The sequence below is a fragment of the Dreissena polymorpha genome, chromosome 2, assembly GCF_020536995.1.
Source record: "Dreissena polymorpha isolate Duluth1 chromosome 2, UMN_Dpol_1.0, whole genome shotgun sequence".
Lineage (NCBI taxonomy): Eukaryota > Metazoa > Mollusca > Bivalvia > Myida > Dreissenidae > Dreissena > Dreissena polymorpha.
In genome coordinates this window covers 47,588,614-47,612,701 of record NC_068356.1, presented here as the reverse complement: position 1 = coordinate 47,612,701, position 24,088 = coordinate 47,588,614, and the positions used below count along the sequence as shown (strand labels likewise).

Below are 24,088 nucleotides of genomic sequence, written 5' to 3'. Positions count from 1 at the left end.
TTTTTTTTTTTTTTGTTACATCATCTCACAAATGACCACCACACCTTTTTTTTTCGCATTTTTGGAAAATAATGTAATAAATGTCCACATCCCCACACTATACACCCCTCTTCACTCCACCCCTCCCTCCTTTGTATTTGAAAATGAGAGTCCTTTCACTTTTAAAAAGAAAATAGATGAGCGGTCTGCACCCACAAGGCGGTGCTCTTGTTAATTAATGCCATTCCGGACTATCTATTTTTTTTCCCATTCCGGACAATCTATTTCCTTGTTTGGCGCCCCGATTACATTACATGTTAGCTAGAGGGTAGCTAATCCATATGTTGTTATACACATTCAACAGAGAGTAGCCGCCCTTGGTAAAATTTTGGGTCACAATGGGAAACCAAACATATCTAAAAAGTATTTCCAGCAAAGCAATTAAAATTATCGATAATTTTCACTGTTTGAAACAGTGACTTATCAGTTTTAATTCACTGATATATCTCTATAAACCAACAGAAAGCATAAAATAAATTTTAACATTGCCAGCTTTAGCAAAAATTAAGGAGCAAACTTGTCACTATTTATGGTCTTTACAAGTGTCTGTTGATTGTGTATACTATACAAGACTATAAGGCAAACCGCTTTTTGATATTTTAAATAAATCCACTGGACATTGAAAATGTGCATAAACCATATAAGAACAAAAAATTGTTATGTTTTGTAATGAATGCCTAAAATTCATTCCCTTTTCAAACTTTAATGGAGGTGATCTTTATTTTTCTTGAGATATGTATACAGATATTAGTTGGAGATTTTTGAGTTCCCCATTTACTGTATCAATTTTACCACTGTTTTACGGCTGTGGTAGTTTCCTTTCAAAATTCTTGAAACATAAGATTTTCCTTGAATACCGAAGTCTTGATAGAAATTGTATTTTGGAACATCCATGGTGTGTTTTTGTTTTAATTATTTTTTACCGGTTTACACAAGTTATTCTAAATTTACTGGATACTATTTATTCTACAAAAGTTTTTTGTTTAATATTTGTCAACATTGAAAATATTCTGGTAATATGTTTGAATACATTGTGTACTTAGTGGTTCTTATCACTCTTATGTTTAATGATTGCGACAGATGACCTTCTTCCTGTTAATCTACCTAATAATACACTCTCCTATTCCAAACTGGTTAGTACCAATAAAAGTGAAGTGTGTTATTAGCTCGGCTGTTTTCGGAAACCCGAGGTATTGTCATAGCCAGCTCGTTGCGCGCCGTCAGGCGTCCGCTGTCCGCGTTGTGCTAAAAACTTACCTTTGCCTCTAAAATCAAAGTGATTCCACCTACAACTTTGAAACTTCATATGATGATGCACCTTGATGAGTTCTACATGCCACACCCATTGTTCGGTCACTAGGTTAAAGGTCAAGGTCACTGTGTCCTCACAAAAAAATTCTGACAAGCTTTAATTAATTCAAAACTGCACCCGCAGCCGAGCTTTGGTACCCGTTATGCAGTGCTCTTGTTCTGTATTGTACTTTCAATGAAAATCGTACGTTCAATTAATGCATCAAACATGTTATTTAAATATATTTATGTAAAATACAACCATTTCTTTAGATTATTTATGAAATTTAAATGTGTATCTCAAAATTAGATGTGAACGAATCACATACCAGGAATCCTTATATGGATTTTACATATTTAACTGCAACAATCACGAGTTGTTGGGGGCAAATTTAAATATTGCTCAGATTTAGTGAACTACAGTGGGGGACATATTGTTTTTGCCCTGTCTGTTGGTCTGTCTGTTGGTTTGTGCCAACTTTAACATTTTGCAATAACTTTTGCTATATTGAAGATAGCAACTTCATATTTGGCATGCACGTGTATCTCATGGAGCTGCACATTTTGAGATGTAAAAGGTCAAGGTCATCCTTCAAGGTCAGAGGTAAAAAAAACTAAATCAAAGCGGCGCAGAAGGGGACATAGTGTTTCTTACAAACACATTTCTTGTTTATATATTGTTTTATATCCAGGGGTTTTTATCTGATTTTTGGGAAAGGGTGTTGCCTTTTTTGAGGGGAAAAAAATCGCGCAAAATGCCGGATTTTGGGGGAAAAAATCACGCGAAACGCCAGATTTTGGGGGAAATAAGGAAAGTCTAAAATAATCATTTCAACATATTTTGCTGTTTTTTAAACAAAATCAAGGCAAGAGATAATTTAATTATGCAATATGTTATATTTTCTACCCTGGATCAGGTTAACTTATGTATTTAAAGTTTAAAAAAAAAAAAAAAAAAAATTTTTTTTTTTTTTAGGGGAAAAAAATGAAGTCTGGGAGAAAATTTACCTGCTGAGAGGAATAAAAATCTGAGGGGAAAGGGCCGATTTTCGGCGGGTCCCAAAGAAGGAAGAAAAGCCCTGATATCTATGTCTACCGTCAGTCATCGACATTCACTATGTAAACACAATGGAAGCCTTTTTCATTGCTCAATATTCAGGCAAATTAATTGGTGAGAACATTTATCACCAACATTTAACATACATCTTCTGAAACATTCCATGAAAGCGGAAAGTATTGTTCTTGATTAGCTTGTGTAGACTGCACAGGCTAATATGGGACTACCATTTGCGCAAATGAAGCCCGGTATTCCCAGAGCATGACTCATGTTTATAAACAAGTCTTATTTTCTTGTCAGCTCTCCAATTGGCCGCACTATACGTCCAGGAAGGACTAATAGACATTTTATCCAAGAACGGTTGCCTTGCCGATACCCCCGATGTCCTGGGCCGCACTCCACTGCATATGGCGCCATTGAAGTGACATCAAAACATCATTGTGAGTAAAATGTGTGTATTTTATCCACGTTCTAGGCAAACCAGACTTAATGTCAAATGTCATCTAAGATTGACCTGTGCAGTCTGCACAAGCTAATCTGGGACAACACTTACCACAGGTCTGCACAGGCTAATCTGGGACAACACCTACCACAGGTCTGCACAGGCTAATCTGGGACAACACTTACCACAGGTCTGCACAGGCTAATCTGGGACAACACTTACCACAGGTCTGCACAGGCTAATCTGGGACAACACTTACCACAGGTCTGCACAGGCTAATCTGGGACAACACTTAGCACATGTCTGCACAGGCTAATCTGGGACAACACTTACCACAGGTCTGCACAGGCTAATCTGGGACAACACTTACCACAGGTCTGCACAGGCTAATCTGGGACAACACTTACCACAGGTCTGCACAGGCTAATCTGGGACAACACTCACCACAGGTCTGCACAGGCTAATCTAGGACAACACTTACCACAGGTCTGCACAGGCTAATCTGGGACAACACTTACCACATAGACTAGAGTTTCGTTCAGGGGAGCCTTCCTTTTTTTAAGAAAAATTCAATCAAAGCGGAAAGTGTCGTCCCTGATTATCTGATGCAGACTGTACTGATTAATCTGGGAAGATATTATACACATGTATTAAGCCCAGTTTTCATCCATGTAGACTTGTTTTATATTTTATGAGGTTTCATTCAAAAGCCTTTATTGTGTATGGGCCTACCTAACTAACTAACTTACGAGAATCACAAAATTGGTCTAAGTTTGATTTGCAAATTCAAGCATTTTTTTACTGACAAACTTAATAAGGATAAAGCATTATATTGCAGTTTAATAATTGTGTAGTCCAGCTGTAATTGTTAGATATATTTAAAAAAAATAAGGCAACAAATTGAAAGTGTTTAATTACACAATTTAAAATGCTTGTCAAATAATGGTCAATTTTTGAACTAAAATGAAGTAGCAAGTTCATGAAGTGTGTTTATTTTTAGAAATGTAAATGTTAAAGCATAACTGGGTTTTGTTTAATTCTGAAGCTGTTGCCAATCTTAGTCTAAACTCTCTCAGATTATTTGTATTCATATAATTTGTATCCAGGTTTCAATGAAACCTACGCCTAAAATGTATTTGACCATCAATGAAAATGTGCCAAAGTTATCCCTGGGGAGCATATAGTCGCCGCTTTGTCCTTGTGTCCATGTGTCAGTCCGTCCGTGCACAATTTGTGTCCGGGCTATTTCTCAGCAATTAATGACCGGAATTCAATTAAACTTTATAGGAAGCTTCACTACCAAGAGGAGATGTGCATATTATCAGCTGGTTCAGGTCGGATCATTTTTCACAGAGCTATGGCCCTTTGAAATTTTCCATTAACTGTACATATAGTGAAATTCTTGTCCGGGCTATTTCTCAGCAACTAATGACCGGAAGTCAATGAAACTTTATGGGAAGCTTCACTACCAACAGGAGATGTGCATAGTATCAGCCGGTTATGGTCAGATGATTTTTCACAGAGTTATGGCCCCTTGAAATTTTCTTAAACTGTACATTACATAGTGCAATTCTTGTCCGGGCTATTTCTCCCCAACTACTGACTAGAATTCAATGAAGCTTTATAGGAAGCTTAACTACCTTGAGGAGATGCGCATGTTATTTGTGGGTTCTGGTTATATGATTTATTTAGAGAGTTATGACCCTTTGACATTTTTAAGTTACTAAACCATCCATCGTATTATTTTGTCCAAAGTTATGCCCCTTAAGAGGTTTCCTTTTATCTGAATATAAAATGCAATATTGTGACAAAAATAACCTTTGGGGAGCATCACTCGTCTCCGACAGTTTCTTGTTATAACATAATTGAAGACTAGAGCCCTTTCCTCAGAGCCTTACTAAAACTATGAAAGCATGATTTGGGCGATGCTCTGTGATTAAGGGGTTCAATGCATGTGCATTAAGTGTCGTCCCAGATTAGCCTGTCAGAGCCTTACTAAAACTATGGAAGCATGATTTGGGCGATGCTCTGTGATTAAGGGGTTTAATGCATGTGCGTAAAGTGTCATCCCAGGTTAGCCTGTGCAGTGCGCACAGTCTAATCAGGGATGAAACTTTCCGCTTAAACTAGACTTTTGCTAAGAAGAGACTTTCTTTACAAAGACATATCAAACATATTTATGACTACAAATGCGTTAAAATACCTATCTTAGTGGTAAAGGGTTAGAAAGGCTTCACACCTGTGAAGGCATCTCTTGTACTTATAAAGGGTTTGATAGGCTTCACACCTGTGAAGGCATCTCTTGTACTTATAACTAATAACGTATCTTAGTGGTAAAGGGTTAGAAAGGCTTCACACCTGTGAAGGCATCTCTTGTATCTTAGTGGTAAAGGGTTAGATAGGCTTCACACCTGTGAAGGCATTTCTTTTACTTATAACTGTATCTTAGTGGTAAAGGGTTAGATAGGCTTCACACCTGTGAAGGCATATTTTGTACTTATAACTCTTTTGTATTTTTAGTTACTCTTGGTTCATTTTGGGGGTTAGATGCGAGCCATAGACAATGAAGGCAACATTCCACTGCATTTATGTGCCTAAAATGGACATGAGGAAGTAAATAAAGGCATTTAACAAATAATGTTCAATATGTCGAAATACCTAATGATGCATAGTTCCGTAATGTAGTAGTTATTCAGGGTTATAAACTAACATATTGTTCATTGCTTAATTCATCAATACTTTTTGTACTGATATCTTAATGTTAAGTATTTTATATGTCAAGCAAGCTGTTTCAATAATTATTTAAAAGTTAAAAATCAAGCAATACTAATTTTCTCAATTGAAAGTAAATTGATTCTAAAATGCCCAATTTCACGGGTCAAGCCCCATATAAGATGTGATATTGAGATTAGTATTAACAATAAGCAAACACTCTTGTCTGACTCTGACTTACACTCTGGGAAATTGGGGCGTAATACATGTGTGTGAAGTGTCGACTCAGATTAGCCTGTGCCATCTGCACGGGCTAATCAGGGACTACGCTGTCCCGTTTTATGTTATTGTTCTAAAGGAAATATATTAGCAAAACGCCAGTTGACGCGGAGATTGCAAAGGATCATCTGGGACAACACTTAACTGGGACAACACTTAACTGGGACAACACTTAACTGGGACAACACTTAACTGGGACAACACTTCATGCAGATGCATTAAGCCCTGTTTTCCCAAAGCGCTGCTAATATTTTTTTTAATCTTTCCACATTTACGTCCATTTCAGTGAAAGCCATTCTGTTCTTGGACAGCCTAAAGAGTCGTGTTGATGTAAACGCGGGCAATGATATGGGAGAGACTCCACTGCACTTGGCTGCTAAGTGGGGATACGGTGAGTGATATGGGAGATACTCCACTGCACTTGGCTGCTAAGTGGGGATATGGTGAGTGATATGGGAGATACTCCACTGCACTTGGCTGCTAAGTGGGGATATGGTGAGTGATATGGGAGAGACTCCACTGCACTTGGCTGCTGAGTGGGGATACGGTAAGTGATATGGGAGAGACTCCACTGCACTTGGCTGCTAAGTGGGGATATGGTGAGTGATATGGGAGAGACTCCACTGCACTTGGCTGTTAAGTGGGGATATGGTAAGTATTGGAGAAGATATGGCGTAAAATAGCATGTTGCGTAGCCTTGCTCCGTGTTTCTTCTCCTCATTTTTCATGCTTTTTAGGTACACTCAAAACATCTGAACATGTTTAGCTCATCTGAGCACAATTTGCTCATGGTGAGCTTTTGTGATCGCCTTTTGTCCGTCGTCCGTCGTGTGTTTTGCGGCGTCAACATTTGCCTTGTTAATACTCTAGAGGCCATATTTATCGTCTAATCTTCATGAAATCCGGTCAGAAGATTGGTCTCTATGATATATTGGATGAGTTCGAAAATGGTAACGTTTGCTTTAGTAACACGGCTTCTAAGAGGCGGGGTATTTTTAATATATGGCTAAATATGGCTTTAGTAAAACCTTGTGAACACGCTAGAGGCCACATTTGTAGTCTGATCTTCATGAAAATTTGTCAGAAGATTCGTTACAATGTTATCTTGGACGAGTTCGAAAATGATGCCGATTGGTTGAAAAACATTGCCGCCAAGGGGGCGGGGCATTTTTATGCCCCTGATCGTTAGATCGGGTGTATATTGTTTTTGGCATGTCTGTCTTTCTTTCTGTCTGTCATTCTGTCCCAAAACTTTAACCTTACAGTAAAGTTTTGCAATAACTTTTGAAATATTGAACATAACAACTTGATATTTGGCATGCATGTTCATCTCATGCAGCTGCACATTTTGAAGGGTGAAAGGTCAAGGTCATCCTTCAAGGTCAAAGGTCAAAACATTAAATATTGAATATAGTAAAGTTTTGCAATAACTTTTGAAATATTGAACATAGCAACTTGATATTTGGCATGCATGTGTATCTCACGGAGCTGCACATTTTCAGTGGTGAAAGGTCAAGGTCATCATTCAAGGTCAAAGGTAAAAAAAGCGGTGCATTAGGGGCATTGTGTTTCTGACAAACACATCTCTTGTTCATAATATAGCTATAGTAAAGCCTTGTTAACACTCTAGATGCCACATTTATTGTATGATCATCATGAAACTTGGTCAGAAGATTCGCCCTAATGATATTTTGGCCAATGTTTAAAATGGTTGTGATTGCTTAAAAAACATGGCCTCCAGGGGGCGGGGCAATTTTCCTTATATGACTGTATATGAATTAAGAAAAACCTTGTTAACACTCTAGTGGCCAAATTTATTGCCCGATTTTCATGATATTTGCTCAGAAGATTCATCATAATGATATCTTGTATGAGTTCGAAAATGTTTCAGGTTGGTTGCAAAACATGGCCAAAAGGAGACGGGGCATTTTTTCCTTATATGGATATTGCAAAACCTTGTTAACACTCTAGAGGCCACATTTATTGTCCGATCATCATGAAACTTGGTCAGAACATTTGTCCTAATGATATCTTAGATGAGTTGAAAAATAGTTCACGTTGGTGGAAAAACATGGGCATTAGGGAGCGGGGCATTTTTCATTATATGGCTTTATGGCTTCAGTAAAACCTTATTTACACTCTAGAGGCTAGTCAGGCCACATTTATTGTCTGATTTTCATGAAACTTGGTCAGAAGATTTATCGTAACGTTATCTTAGATGAGTTGAAAAATTCTTGCAGTTGATTGAAAAATATGGTCACCAGGGGGGCGGGCATTTTTTCCTATATGGCTATTGTCAAAATTTGTTAACACTCTTAAAGTCACATTTATTGTCCAATCTTCATGAAACTTCGTCAGCATGTTTGTTTTAATTAAATCATGGATGTTTGCTAAAATGGTTCTGGTCTGTTGAAAAACGTGACCGCCAGGGTGTTCACTATGCATGAACGTTGGTAAGATCATTTAATCAAATGACATCAAAGGGCTGCACATAAAAGGTCAGTTCCTTTCAGGCCCTCTTGTTTTTAATTTAATGTTGTGTTTTTTTCAAATGCAAGTTTTGTGTCTATGCTTCAGTAACTCATTAACAAGTGAAAGACAAAGACATTTCTCAGATTAAGCAACTTATAAGGGAAAGAATCAAATTATCTGTGTGCGTTGGAATCGGTTGGACCTAATTTCCTTTCTACAACCATTTTCCATCTACCTCTGATTAAAAAAGGCAGTTGTTGTCCGTTACTGGCATAAGTGTGGGTATCTAATATTTGTAAAACGGCTATCCCAGGATAATATACGCAAACAAAACAAGATTGCTTACAATTCTCCCCCCATCTGTAGTACCGGATGGGCAGGTGTCAAGAATATCATGAAATTTATTGTATATTTTAAGTACTGGAAAGATGGTTTGAGATTTATATGCATGATTCTGATTATAATCAAGAGATAGATAGGTTTATGCAAGACAAAGCACACACAGAATTGTCGAATGCTGCTACTTTTTTATTGGCAAGATTTAAACACAACACATTAGTCAAAATCTGATAGTTTTGGATTGGCAGGATTTGCTGAAGAATTAATACGTTATTGTTGACATTAATAGGTAAAAATATAACAAGATTGATTACTTGTTTAGGTAACCTGAACACCTTTTGTATGTCGTTAACATTTTGCTTTGTTAACACTCTAAACTGGTAAGAAAATTTGTTCTAATGATATTTCGGCTTTGTTTTAAAATGGTTCCGATTCGTTAAAAACACATGGCCGCCAGTGGGTGGGGCAATTTTGCTTATTTGGATATAGTAAAACCTTGTTAACACTCTAGGAGTCACATTTGTAGTCCAATCTTCATGACACATTTGTACTTATGATATCTCGTCGGAGTTTGAAAATGGTTCCGGTCAGTTGAAAAACATGGCCGCCAGGGGAGTGACAGTTTTCCTTATATGGCTATATTAAAGACTTATTAACACTCTAAAAGTCATTTATAAAGTTCAATTTTCATGAAACTTGGCCAGAACATTTGTTCTTATGATATCATGGTCTGCTCATAACAAGTAAGTTCCTTTGTATCACAGATGAGCGACTTCAGGCCCTCTTGTCTGATCTACATGTAGTTTTCCTGTCTTAATTTATATTTCATTGTTGTTCTTTTTGTTCTCGCATCAGAGTAACGAGTACAATGGATTCCTGTATGATGAAATGCAGGGCGTAGCTCTAGTAAGCTCTACCCTCCTGGCTATGGACAAGAAACTGAAACCCTTCACTAGACGACCCTGCATTGCTTCGTTCAAGGTTGTGTAGTCGTTTATGAAAATGTGCACCATCTTTCATCGTTAACTTGTAGTGTTTAGTTGTTTATGGGCGAAGAGTTTCATGTTGCTAAAGTTTCAACCTAGTAAGTTTATTTTTATTGCTTTTGAGTCTTTTCCTGGACAGAACCAGGTCTTGGTATCTTTGGAGGAGACCTTGAGAACGTTCCCAAGCTGGGGAGATCTTAAGTTGGCTTTTACAAAATGGCTCGTTCAACTACAAAATGACTGGCTTGACAACAACTTTGCTACGTCAACTGCAAACTTATTTACTCCACTTACGGCTTACCTAAGCTACAAAATGACTGGCTTGACTACAACTTTGCTTCGTCAACTACATACTGATTTACTCAACTAAAGGCTTACTAAGCTACAAAATGACTGACTTGACAACAACTTTGCTACGTCAACTACATACTGATTTACTCCACTAAAGGCTTACTAAGCTACATAATGACTGACTTGACTACAACTTTGCTTCGTCAACTACATACTGATTTACTCCACTAAAGGCTTACTAAGCTACAAAATGACTGACTTGACAACAACTTTGCTATGTCAACTGCAAACTGATTTACTCAACTAAAGGCTTACTAAGCAACAGAATGACTGGCTTGACTACAACTTTGCTTCGTCAACTACATACTGATTTACTCAACTAAAGGCTTACTAAGCTACAAAATGACTGACTTGACAACAACTTTGCTTCGTCAACTACATACTGATATACTCCACTAAAGACTTACTAAGCTACAAAATGACTGACTTGACAACAACTTTGCTACGTCAACTACATACTGATTTACTCCACTAAAGGCTTACTAAGCTACAAAATGACTGACTTGACAACAACTTTGCTATGTCAACTGCATACTGATTTACTCCACTAAAGGCTTACTAAGCTACAAAATGACTGACTTGACTACAACTTTGCTTCGTCAACTACATACTGATTGACTCCACTAAAGGCTTACTAAGCTACAAAATGACTGGCTTGACAACAACTTTGCTTCGTCAACTACATACTGATTTACTCCACTAAAGGCTTACTAAGCTACAAAATGACTGACTTGACAACAACTTTGCTTCGTCAACTACATACTGATATACTCCACTAAAGACTTACTAAGCTACAAAATGACTGACTTGACAACAACTTTGCTACGTCAACTACATACTGATTTACTCCACTAAAGGCTTACTAATCTACAAAATGACTGGCTTGACAACAACTTTGCTTCGTCAACTACATACTGATTTACTCCACTAAAGGCTTACTAAGCTACAAAATGACTTACTTGACAACAACTTTGCTATGTCAACTGCATACTGATTTACTCCACTAAAGGCTTACTAAGCTACAAAATGACTGACTTGACAACAACTTTGCTTTGTCAACTACATACTGATTTACTCCACTAAAGGCTTACTAAGCTACAAAATGACTGACTTGACAACAACTTTGCTTCGTCAACTACATACTGATTTACTCCACTAAAGGCTTACCTAAGCTACAAAATGACTGACTTGACAACAACTTTGCTTCGTCAACTACATACTGATTTACTCAACTAAAGACTTACTAAGCTACAAAATGACTGACTTGACAACAACTTTGCTTCGTCAACTACATACTGATTTACTCCACTAAAGGCTTACTAAGCTACAGAATGATTGACTTGACAACAACTTTGCTTCGTCAACTACATACTGATTTACTCCACTAAAGGCTTACTAAGCAACAGAATGACTGACTTGACAACAACTTTGCTATGTCAACTACATACTGATTTACTCCACTAAAGGCTTACTAAGCTACAAAATGACTGACTTGACAACAACTTTGCTTCGTCAACTACATACTGATTTACTCCACTAAAGGCTTACTAAGCTACAAAATGACTGGCTTGACAACAACTTTGCTTCGTCAACTACATACTGATTTACTCCACTAAAGGCTTACTAAGCTACAAAATGACTGACTTGACAACAACTTTGCTTCGTCAACTACATACTGATTTACTCCACTAAAGGCTTACTAAGCTACATAATGACTGACTTGACAACAACTTTGCTTCGTCAACTACAAACTGATTTACTCAACTTAATGCTTACTAAGCTACATAAAGACTGCCTCAACTACAAAATGACTAACTAAATTGAAAATGTCCTACTAAGCTATAATGTTTTTTTACTGAATTTCAAAATGACCAACTTTTCTACAACATGACTTGCTCAACTGTATTTTTTATCAACTACAACATGAAGTTCAAGTGAAACATGAATAGCTCAATTAAAATTGACTAACTCTTATACAAAATGACTGACTTAACCACAAAATGACTTACTTCATTACACAATGTTTTACTCAACAACACAATGACTCACTAATTTTACAACATGACAAGCTCATCTACAAAATTACTTACTTAGCTACAACATGACCTAGCAACTAAAAAGTTACTATCTCAACTACATTATTACTAGGTCAGCTACATAATGACTTACACAATTACAAGCTCTACTACAAAATGACTCTCAAATTCTTAAATGACAAAATCAACTACAAATTGAATCAACTTGACAATATTCAAGTGATATGATAAAACGAAATAACTGACCTATTAACATTTGTATTTCTAAGAAAATAATACTTTTAATTTGAAGCACATAACTGTTTTTATATAAATTTTTGCTTCATCTTATGGGCACGATGATTTATCAGGGTCCCTGGTAAATTGATTACATTATTACGGGGTAGAAACTTTTACAATGCAATCTAAAAATAATATGGTATAAAATGCATTCAACAGATCAGCGGTTTTGACTGCGCACTGGTAATTGTACATCTGAAGGCAACCGGTTTGGAGAATGAGGACATCGGTCGACTGCAGGCAGAGATTGACAATATCCCCAACCTTATAGAGGCCATTAGGACTGCTCTGCCAGGTATAGAGCAATTTTTATGAGGCGTTTTGTTTGAGGCAAAACAATATTCAGTTCACCAGAGTAATGAACCCGGACCAAACATATTGTCCTTAACTCTCCTTAACAAATACCACATATATATCCCAAATCAACCTTACTGAATTCTGCCACATTTTATTTCAGATGTAAACAACGTTCGTTGAATATTTATATTCCACTTAAATCAGCCTAAAATTAAAGCTTAACAAACATTAACAGTTGCACAGATTATACGTTGTATACTCAATTCCTTATTACTATGTAAACATATCCTTTAATTTTCATTTTATGGATTTGCTTCTTTATCAGTACTAAGTGCACGCCATTTAGCCATTAACTAACAGCTGCCTTACTTGAATCTGCAGACAGGAAGAACGGCAGTTTAAAGGATTTTCATGTTCCATCACAACTTATGTGGGCTTGCCGGGAAACGCACTGTCGATCCTCGGATTTGCAGTCCAGCTCCCTACCAACCAAGCTAGCTGGCCTGACAAATATAACTAGTAAATATTCATATATCTACAATATTTATGCCCCCCTTCGAAGAAGAGGGTGTATATTGCTTTGCTCATGTCGGTCTGTCGGTCCGTCCACCAGGTGGTTGTCAGACGATAACTCAAGAACGCTTGGGCCTAGGATCATGAAACTTCATAGGTACATTGATCATGACTCGCAGATGACCCCTATTGATTTTGAGGTCACTAGGTCAAAGGTCAAGGTCACGGTGACCAGAAATAGTAAAATGGTTTTTAAATGATAATTCAAGAACGCATCCGCCTAGGAACATGAAACTTCATGGGTAGATTGATCATGACTCGCAGTTGACCCCTATTGATTTTGATGTCACTAGGTCAAAGGTCAAGGTCACGGTGACCCGAAATAGTAAAATGGTTTTCGGATGATTACTCAAGAACGCATACGCCTAGGATCATGAAACTTCATAGGTAGATTGGTCATGACTTGCAGATGACCCCTATTGATTTTGAGGTCACAAGGTCAAAGGTCAAGGTCATGGTGACCTGAAATAGGAAAATGATATTCGGATGATAACTCGAGAACGCTTTTGCCTAGGATCATGACACTTCATTGGTACATTGATCGTGACTCGCAGATGACCCCTATTGATTTTCAGGTCACTAGGTCAAAGGTCAAGGTCACAGTGACAAAAATGGTATTCGCACAACGGCTGCCACTACAACGGACAGCCCATATGGGGGGCATGCATGTTTTACAAACAGCCCTTGTTAAATTTCCTTTTGTCATTGCAGGGGAAAATGATATTATACTGCTTGGTGACTTTAACCTGTCTCCAGATACCAAAGGTTAGTCGTTTGATTTTTATTATGGAACTGATCAAAATTAATAAATAATATGATATTTATGCCCCTCTTCAAAGAAGAAGGGGTACATGTATTGTTTGCTGGATGTCGGTCGGTTTGTCTTTCGGTAGACCAGTTCATTTCTGATCAATAGCTCATAAACGAATTAACCAGTTGGCTTGATACTTCACATGTGCATTGGCCTTGGACAGTAGATGACCTCTATTGAAATTGGGGTCACTAGATCAAAGGTCGAGGTCACTATCACACTTATATTGTTTTGCTAGATGTCAGTCGGTTTGTCTGTCGGTAGACCAGTTTGTTTCGGATCAATAACTTGTCAACGAATGGACTAATTGGCTTGATACTTCAAATGTGCATTGGCCTTTGACAGTATAATATGACCCCTATTGAAATTGGGGTCACTAGGTGAAAGGTCAAGGTCACTGTCTCACTAAGTGTGAAAATCGTTTCTGATCAATAACTTGTCAAGCAATTGACCAATTGGCTTGATACTTTACTTGTGCATTGGCCTTGTAGTGTTTTTCCCAGGCCTTGTTAGCGTGGCGCGGTGCCATGCCCTTTTTTGAAGGGCCACGCTGCCCCCTTTCAAAGCCATTTAGCGCTACGCTGCCCTTTCCAAAGGCCGCGGCAATGCCCTTTCATGGGCACCCGCTGTTTTCCGCCCTTATTGATAACATCATAATTTCCCCTTGACCAACTTCTAAGCCGACTTGTATCAGATAATGGCTCCAAGGCAGTGAAGATTCGCGTGGTTAAGAATTAGTCATGCGTTAATATCAATAGATAATGTCAGAGGCTTTGTTATACCAAGTGCACGGTCGGTGATGTGTACTCCTCCACGATAAATTTGTGGACTGTTACTTTGGAGACTTTTGATGAAAAACTTGGTGTAATCCTCATGGAAATTGTGCATTTCATGCATAATTCAGTTATATCAAAACATATATTTTACGCATATTTACATTTAAAAACACAAATTAATTTTATTATCGTTATCGTCTTTAAGATATTTAATTATTGAAACAAGACTATTGCCAAGCAATATATGTCCCCTACCTGCTCCACCATTTTAGAAATATTTTTATATTTTTATTTTTTGCCATAGCAACCAAAATTTTTGACGTATAAAAAAAATAAAAAAGTGCATAATGTCCACATAGCCATCTATCCATGTTTTAAATTTCATGAAAAAAAATATGAAGAACTTTAAAAGTTATCACAGGATCCAGAAAACCACCATTTTCAGCAGTAATTTCTGGTTTCTTTGTTGCCTAGCAACCATTCTTTTTGACGTAGGAACAAAATGAAATGACGTGCATAATGTCCATATTGCCATCTATCCATGTTTCAAGTTTCATGAACCCGGTAGGGGGCAATAATTTCTAAGACGTTAACCAATAAAACAAAATGCAATTCGCGTATTAGGGGGACATATTGTAAGATTTACTTTGCTATGCGCACCTGTCGTTTTACGAGATGGCGGACATACAGAATTAAATTGTGACTCAGCAAAAATGGCAAATACAATCGTAAACGATCGAATTAACGATGGAGATCATACATTTAGAAGGAATTAATGAAATGTCTGTGATAATCAACAATGCATACAAATGTTTTAGATAGCAAGAACATATTTATTTGTAATCTACTCAGTGAATGTATATCACGCAAACGAGTGTTTACATATTGTTAGCGATCAGTTTACTCGCAATGTTAAACATCTGAAAAGATTTTTATGTTAGTGGTTCTGTGTATAATCAGATTCATATGCATATATTGCTTTATTATGTTTGATGTGCTGTACAGTTTACTGAAACAGCATGGAACTTAAATGTACATTGCAATCTAAATATAATAAAATAAATCAAAGCAAGTTAAATACACCATTCACCATTTAATGTGCTTGTTTATTTTTTGTTTTTCCACAACCGCCTCTGATGCAATTACATGTTTCTCCCTAAATCAGGTATTCACGGAACATTTTCGCCCTTTTTGCTTAAATGCGCGCTTAAATGCCCTTTTTAAAAGTAATGCGGCATTCCCCTTTGTCTTCCTGAGAAAAACACTACATTGGTTGACAGAAGATATCCCCTATTGAAATTGGGGTCACTAGGTCAAGGTCACTGTCACACAAAGTGTGAAAATCGTTTCCGATCAATTACTCGTCAACTAATTGACCAATTGGCGTGATACTTCACATGTCCATTGGCCTTCTATAGTTAATGACCCCTATGAAATTTAGGTAACTAGGTAAAAGATCAAGGTCACTATCACACTAAGTGTGAAAATAGTTTCCCATTAATAACTCCTAAACGCATTGACCAATTGGCTTCATATTTCCCATGTGCATTGGCATTCGGCAGTAAATAACCCCTATTGAATTTGGGGTCACTATGTCAAGGTCACTGTTACACACAAAGTGTAAACTTGTTTCCGATCAATAACTTGTCAACTGATTCACCGATTAGCTTGATACTTCCCATGTGCATTGGCCTTGGACAGTAGATGACCCCTATTGAAATTGGAGTCACTATGTCAAAGGTCATGGTCACTGGCACAATAAGTGGAAAAAGTGTTTCTGATTAATAATTCATCAACGAATTGAACCATTGTCTTGATACTCCACATACGCATTGGCTTTTTACAGTAGATGACCCCTATTGAAATTTGGGTCACTACGTTAAAGGTCAAGGTCAGTGTCACAATAAATGTGAAAATTGTTGTTATCAATAATTCATCAGCGAATTGACCGATTGGCTTGATGCTTCACATGGGCATTAGCCTTAAACAGTAGATGACCCCTATTGAAATTGGGGTCACTAGTTTGTGGGGGGGGAGGCATATATCTCCGACTGTGGAACTCTTGTTTGCAGTATAATTCATAGATGGATTATAATATTTAACAATGTTAATATATCTCATCTCAACTCATCTTGGCCTGTGGGCCCGTCAGTTTCCTCCTGGCGTAATAGTTCTGGTTAAGGAACCCCAGCTATGATGTTTTGCCCATGTGCTTGGAAACTAAGATTCATCCAGGTCTCAATGGCAGTTGTTTCTATGCTGCCTGTTCATCCTCTTCCATTGAGTGTTCCAGGTGAGAAATTGCCTTGTTGTGTTGGATGCAGACTGGCGATGGGTTTGGCGTTGGATGTGTTGGTCTTGAAATCATTGCTCTACCCTCTGTTAGTGGTAAGGTTCAGTCGAGCTAAGTTTTTTTTTAAATGTTGGATTTTTCCTGCTTCTGCTGTGGGGTTTCAGAGATAAAAGCTAGATTGTCGGATAGTCCATATGGTCCAACTGCTTGCAACACTAGATGCAATTGTGCTTCTGGTCCAACGAGGGCACAATGACAGTTGGAACCAAAAAGGTGAGAACAAGCAGCCTTGCCTTACTCTGGTTACTACTACCAAGGTGTGGGTGTGTTTCCTGCCGTTTACACTAATGCAGGTCATTATTTAATCAGACTTGCAGATGATGCTATGATCTTTACTGGCACTCTGTAGTATCTCAGTTGGGACTTCTGGTCAATTCTTTTAAACACATTTTCATAATTGATGTAGTTTACATAGAGGGATGAGTCACACTTCAGGAAAATGTTCCAGTATGATGTGCAGGATTGCGATGTGACCGTGCACGAACTCATCTTTCGTAAGTCCGCTCGTTGGTCATGTAGATGCTAGTCAGGTTAATATTTTTTATTCGGATAGGCATAATGCGATTAACACTTTTCCTGACATGAAAAACAACGTTACCCCTCAGTTATTGGAATATGATACTTTGTCTTCCCATATCATGCTGAAGAGCGTGTAGAGTTACTCCTCCCTGGTCTCGATGTAAGCCTTTAGAGCTATTGGCAGTATGCTGTCAGGTCCTGCAGACTTGCGGATCTCCAACTGCTTGATTGCGCGGTGGATATCTTTCTTCTTGAATACGCACCACTTGATTGGCAGATCGCTAGTGGTATATCTGGTGACCTAGCAGAAGCTTGCCTGTAGAGTAGCTCCTGGAATGGCTCGATCCATCTCTTCTTCGCAACACTTGATTGGCAGATCGCTTGTGGTTTATCTGGTGGCTTAGCAGAAGCTGGCCTGAATAGTAGCTCCTGGAATGGCTTGATCCATCTCTTCTTCTGCACTTCGTTGTCTGCTTTCACTCCTCATATCTTTTCCATTACTTGCGGCTCTTATTTGTCATATTTTCCTGATATTCTCTTGGTGATTGAGTACAGGCCCTTGGTTCTGTTCTTTCATGCTTTCTTTTCTGTAATGCTTGTTTAACGAGCGTCTTTATGTAGATCTGCTTGGTTACTCAGTAAAGTCGCTTGACATTCCTATTTGGTTATGTGTGCTCTTCTTGTGCTTTTGCTTTTTCTGCTCTTGTTCAGCTGCAGTTGGTCCTATTTCATTTTTCTTCTTTGTTTCAATGTTATGTAGTGTTGGCCCTAGTTTCTTCTTCTTCTGTGTTTCAATGTTATGTAGTGATGGCCCTAGTTTCTTTTTCTTCTTTGTTTCAATGTTATGTAGTGTTGGCCCTAGTTTGTTTTTCTTCTTTGTTTCAATGTTATGTAGTGTTGGCCCTTGTTTCTTTTTCTTCTTTGTTTCAATGGTATGTAGTGTTGGCCCTAGTTTCTTTATCTTCTTTGTTTCAATGTTATGTAGTGTTGGCCCTAGTTTTTTTTTCTTCTTTGTTTCAATGTTATGTAGTGTTGGCCCTAGTTTCTTTTTCTTCTTTGTTTCAATGTTATGTAGTGTTGGCCCTAGTTTCTTTTTCTTCTTTGTTTCAATGTTATGTAGTGTTTTTGCTGGTAGCCATGCGGGTGTACATCTTTGGAGCAAGTACTTGTTGGCATATTTAAGGCACTGCTTCTTTCACTTGCTGCCACTTTTGCTGTTCTCTTCTTCAAGCAGCTCCTTTAAGATCTGGAAATTGTTGGATAGAGTGACCATAAACTTTTCTTTTTTTATCCAGTTGTCTTTTAGCATAGTGGTGTTGTAACGCTGGTGTTTGCTTGACTTCCCTGTCTATCTTTTCTTTTGCTTCAGTTTCAATTGAGTCACAAGGAGAAGATGATCCGAATCAACATCTTCTCATCACTTGATGGGTACATACTTTCTGACTTTTACAGCATCAGGGCTTCTGCCAGGGTGTGTGCTGCATCCTCTTGCTTATGTCCCAAGTGCAGCAGTAACTTGCTGGAAGTCAATTGCTTCTCCCTAGAATTAATCCATTATTATTCGCTGATTTTATGACAGTTCAACTTCCTTATATCTCCTCCAACTTGTGCTGTCTCCCCAGTCTGGTACATGTATGGATGGTGGTGTTGGTCCTGGTGGAGATGATGTTCTTCGGCCTGGCGGCTTCCAGGAGGTCTATCTTCTCCCTTTTCCATGATGTATTGTTTTTCTGTAGCTACAGTGTTTTTCATAAAGTAGGGTTGCTAGCTATATGCAAAAATAATCTGGCAACAGTTATAACATATATTATAACATATAAGGGAGGCTACTCCATAGATAGTTGGAATTACTTCTTATTCTTGAAGTACGTCACTTTACTAAAAGTTGTTCTGAATTAAGTTTGAAATTTGTCAAAACTATGTGCATTCAAAAATTCAATTAGATATGTTTCATATAAGGTGTCTAATATTAAAAGAATGATGTTTTTGTTTATTTTAGATTTTTATGCTCTTCGAAATCTAGGCTATCACAATTGTATTGCGGACGGTGTCTTCACAAACATAAGCGACGCCAACAAAAAAGGCAGCAAGACATACGATAATATCTGGATATCTAAACAGACAAAACAAGTGTTCACTGGTAAGAATTATTTTATCCCCCGCCAAAGGCGGAGGGATTTAGAATTGGCGTTGTTCATCAGTCTGTCTGTCCATCCGTCCATCTGTCAGTCCATCTCAAAATTTATCTTTGGCGGGGGATATCAATTCAACAAATGTGCTTGTTAATATGGTTGTTATATTGTGTTTGATTTTGCTGATTTAAAGCTTTGTGTATTGTAAAAGATTTGTGTTCAAGATTTCCATCAGTTGATATTAATTATCCCCCGCCACAGGCGGAGGGATATTGTTTTGGTGTTGTCCGTCCTTCTGTCCGGAGCCATATCTTGAAAGTGCTTTGGCGGATTTCATTGAATGAGTATGTATATGGATAAGAGGATGATGCACGCCAAATGGCATTGAACACCATCTGTTAATAATGGAGTTATGGCCCTTTGTATCTTGAAAAAAATCCTTTTTTGAGTGTCCGATATATTACTTTTGTGTCCAGAAGCATAATGGCGGGGGATATCAATTCAATGAATTTGCTTATTTAAACTTTGCTTACCATTGATTTATAGGTAAAAAATATCGATTGAATTAAGTATGTTTATCAATGAAAATGTTTATCAATAAGTTCTTGTTCCTGATTCTCAAATGAACATAAATGTATCATATTGTCAAACCATGGAGATTTAATTATGTTGATGCCATTATTTCCGCAAATAATCCAACAGTAAATATGCAAACTAATTGTTGAAAAGCTTAACATATGGTGATAATTTGTTAATGTTTGTTCATTTCCGATTTAAAATCTGCGAATATGATTATCAGAAGTATACGATAATGTTGTTTTAGACGGTTTTATGGTAATATATATATTATTCCCCTGTACAGGTCAATGTGACGTCGTGAGAGAGGGCCTGTCCAGTCCCTGGATCCCTAAGGGCTGGACGTGGGGCGGGGTTGTGAGTGACCACTGTCCAGTGTGGGCCCAGTTCTACACGGGCCGTGACCTTGACACTGGAGACCTGAAAATCGGACCAGAGGTTATTAAATTTGTACTGACTGACTGATGTTTTGTAAAATATTAGAATATTACACATGTTACTCTGGTTATGTGACAGACATCATTGATATCGAATTGGTGATGCAATTCTTCAAACAGTAAACAGTGAAAATATTCCACACTTTTCATTATGTTATTGCTGTGAAAATCGCCATTTAAACTACTTTAAAATGGAAGCCAATAATAAACCTATAAGACAAAATTAACAAGCGATTGAACATTTTTGTGTTTTAATATCAGAAATATTCTCTTGGTCAAATGTTAACAATTTATTTAGCAAATTTGTTCAACATGTTATGGTACGTGAAGTTTGGAGATGTTGATGTTATTTTATGTTTTGATGTACTGCTGATTTCACATTAGGTGTACCATTCTTGTGAATGTGGAAAATAGTGAATGCAACATTTGTTTTTAAGTAGATTATGTGTTCATTGTTATAGTAAAACTCTCAATTCACAACATATGAACCAATAAACCATATTTTATTACTTACACGTGAATGTCTACCGCTAATTATAATTCTTAAAAGTTTTGCTTTAATGTCAGAAATATTTTGTATAATTCTTATTTCAATATAGCTTACAATACCGATTAGTTTGTGTTAATATGTTTGAATACACAAAACAAATTATATTTATTATATTATCAAAATTTGATAACGTTTTGTTGTTTTAACTTTGATATAGCATTTCTGCTGAATTTCACCATTCTTGGGAATGTGGAAAATAGTGAATGCCACATTTGTTTTCAAGTAGTTTGTGTGTTCATTGTTATAGTAAAACGCTCTTTTCACAACATATGAACAAATAAACCATCTTTAATTACTTGCACATGAATGTATACGATAATTATAATTGTTATAAGTTTTGCTTTAATGTCAGAAATATTTTGTATAATTCTTATTTCAATGTAGCTTACAAAACCATTTAGATTGTGTTGATATGTTTGAATACACAAAACAAATTATATTTATTATATTATCAAAATTTGATAAGGTTTTGTTGTTTTAACTTTAATATTGCATTTCTGCTGAATTTCACCAGTTTGTATTATTACTTGCTTCATTTTAATAATTTAATGATCAAAATATTTTATGATAGCATTTTTCGATTGTGCATTGTGAAGTTTCAATTTTATGCAGTGCAGTGTAGAGCGGAAAATGCAAATTTTTAAGAAGCACCCGTTAAATGCATAATTGTCAACATTTATTTGATCCTGTGTATTTAATATTTATAAATGATATTATGTCTTATTGAAATATGTAATAATATGTATATAGTTCCCTGTATGAATTTGTTATAGATTAAAATGAAATGTTCTGTTTCATTTGGGAATATTTCATAGACTACCATGTTTTTGTCTGTTTAAATTAATTGTATACATTGTTGTATTTTGAACAATATTAACATTAGTATTAAATGAGCGTCTAGCAATAGCCAAAAGTATGTATCGGGATAAACTTATTTTATTTGGGTTCATTAACATTCAAGTAGAACAAGTAGAATGCATTTTTAAGGTGTTTATTATTAGTATGTACCGTAGGACTTTAAGATAATATTATTTTCAATAATGTAGTTGTATTTTGCTATTGTTTGTTATTGCTAAATAAAAATTAGAGTTTGATATAGATAATACTGGGACAATGCTACATATATATGCCTAACAGAATGTGTCCTGCATTTAGAAAGTGACTTCATATAAACATACTTGAGCTGTGATTTGGAAAAATATGTATTCAATACATGTGCGTATAGGATTGCCCCAGATGAGTCTTATGAAGTCTACGAGCGCTAATAAGGGACGACAGTTTCTCTTGCTTTTATTAAATTTCAGTCTTCAGAAGTAAATTAGGGGCCATTCGTTATAGGTCAATATTTATGCATCTAAAACTTGAGAATAAGCAGCAACAGTTTATGTTCTTTGATCAATTACTTATGATTGGATTGAGATAATGTGCTGAAGATTTGTGGAAGTGTATACCCAGCTTACATACCCTACCTGGATTCCATTTCGAGCCAGTTGGGTTAAAGTCTATGTCACTATTATTAAAATTAGACAAACTACACTCAGTAACACCGCTTTTATATTAGGGTATTGTTCCTAAATTGTATGAATTGTTAGCTCACTGCTTTTATATTAGGGTATTGTTCCTAAATTGTATGAACTGTTAGCTCACCGCTTTTATATTAGGGTATTGTTCCTAAATTGTATGAACTGTTAGCTCACCGCTTTTATATTAGGGTATTGTTCCTAAATTGTATGAATTGTTAGCTCACCGCTTTTATATTAGGGTATTGTTCCTAAATTGTATGAATTGTTAGCTCACCGCTTTTATATTAGGGTATTGTTCCTAAATTGTATGAATTGTTAGCTCACCGCTTTAATATTAGGGTATTGTTCCTAAATTGTATGAATTGTAAGCTCACCGCTTTTATATTAGGGTATTGTTCCTAAATTGTATGAATTGTTAGCTTACGTGTAGGCCTAGCTTGGGAAAACTAGATACAAGTCAAAGTCACTGTAAGTTAATTAAAAAATTCCGCTTACATAACTTAAATTGTATGAAGAATTTCCGCTGTTTTTTGTAGGTGTAGGTAGATTCCACGCAGTCTTAGGTGATGTAAGCGTGTATTTCAATCCCTCTGACACCTTACATGTAAAACATAATTAGTTTGCATTATATTTAATTGAGTCTTATAATGTCAGCATATTGTTCCTACTGAAAATGTTATTCAGGACAGTGTAAATTACAAAATATTGTTACTTGTCTTTTATTCAAGAAAATACTGTGGGTATACCACGTACACTACTTTATGTATGGACCCACCTTTTGTCTTCTTGATCTCGACTGCTCAGTATACATGTTATTCTTATACTTATTTCTTATTGCATTTTATAAATGTTGTATTGATGAGGAAGATCAAATGTTCATTATACTGTCTTGAACAAGTTTAGGTTACAGCTAATTTCATAAAACAAAATTGCCACATATTAATGCATAGTTTATTTTGTAACATGAAACTTTTCTATGTGTCATAAAATACAACAGTGTACGAAACCAATTTGCCAAAACACTTAATTTTAATTTCTAAATCTTGTAATATAAATGTGTGTCTTTTGTGACACTATATTATGTTGGCAATGTATGCTTATTAGTTTCTATTAAACGCAAATGTTATTATTTATTTAAATAAAGACTAATAATAAATAATGTAAACAATTTACTTTTTTTATATTATTTGAAATGACCATTTTTCAAGTATTTGTAAATAGTTCTAAAAGCTTTTTTTGTAGTAATATTTACTAACATT

The 24,088-nt window shown here is 36.5% G+C and overlaps 1 long non-coding RNA gene across 1 annotated transcript; it reads left to right on the top strand.

The window, feature by feature from the left end:
• Positions 1–9,576: 9,576 nt before the first annotated feature.
• LOC127866945 (uncharacterized) lies at positions 9,577–23,768 on the top strand. Its single transcript, XR_008043174.1, has 5 exons — positions 9,577–9,611; positions 12,442–12,577; positions 13,864–13,917; positions 19,611–19,751; positions 20,606–23,768. It is a non-coding gene; the product is annotated as an uncharacterized LOC127866945 (long non-coding RNA).
• Positions 23,769–24,088: the final 320 nt, after the last annotated feature.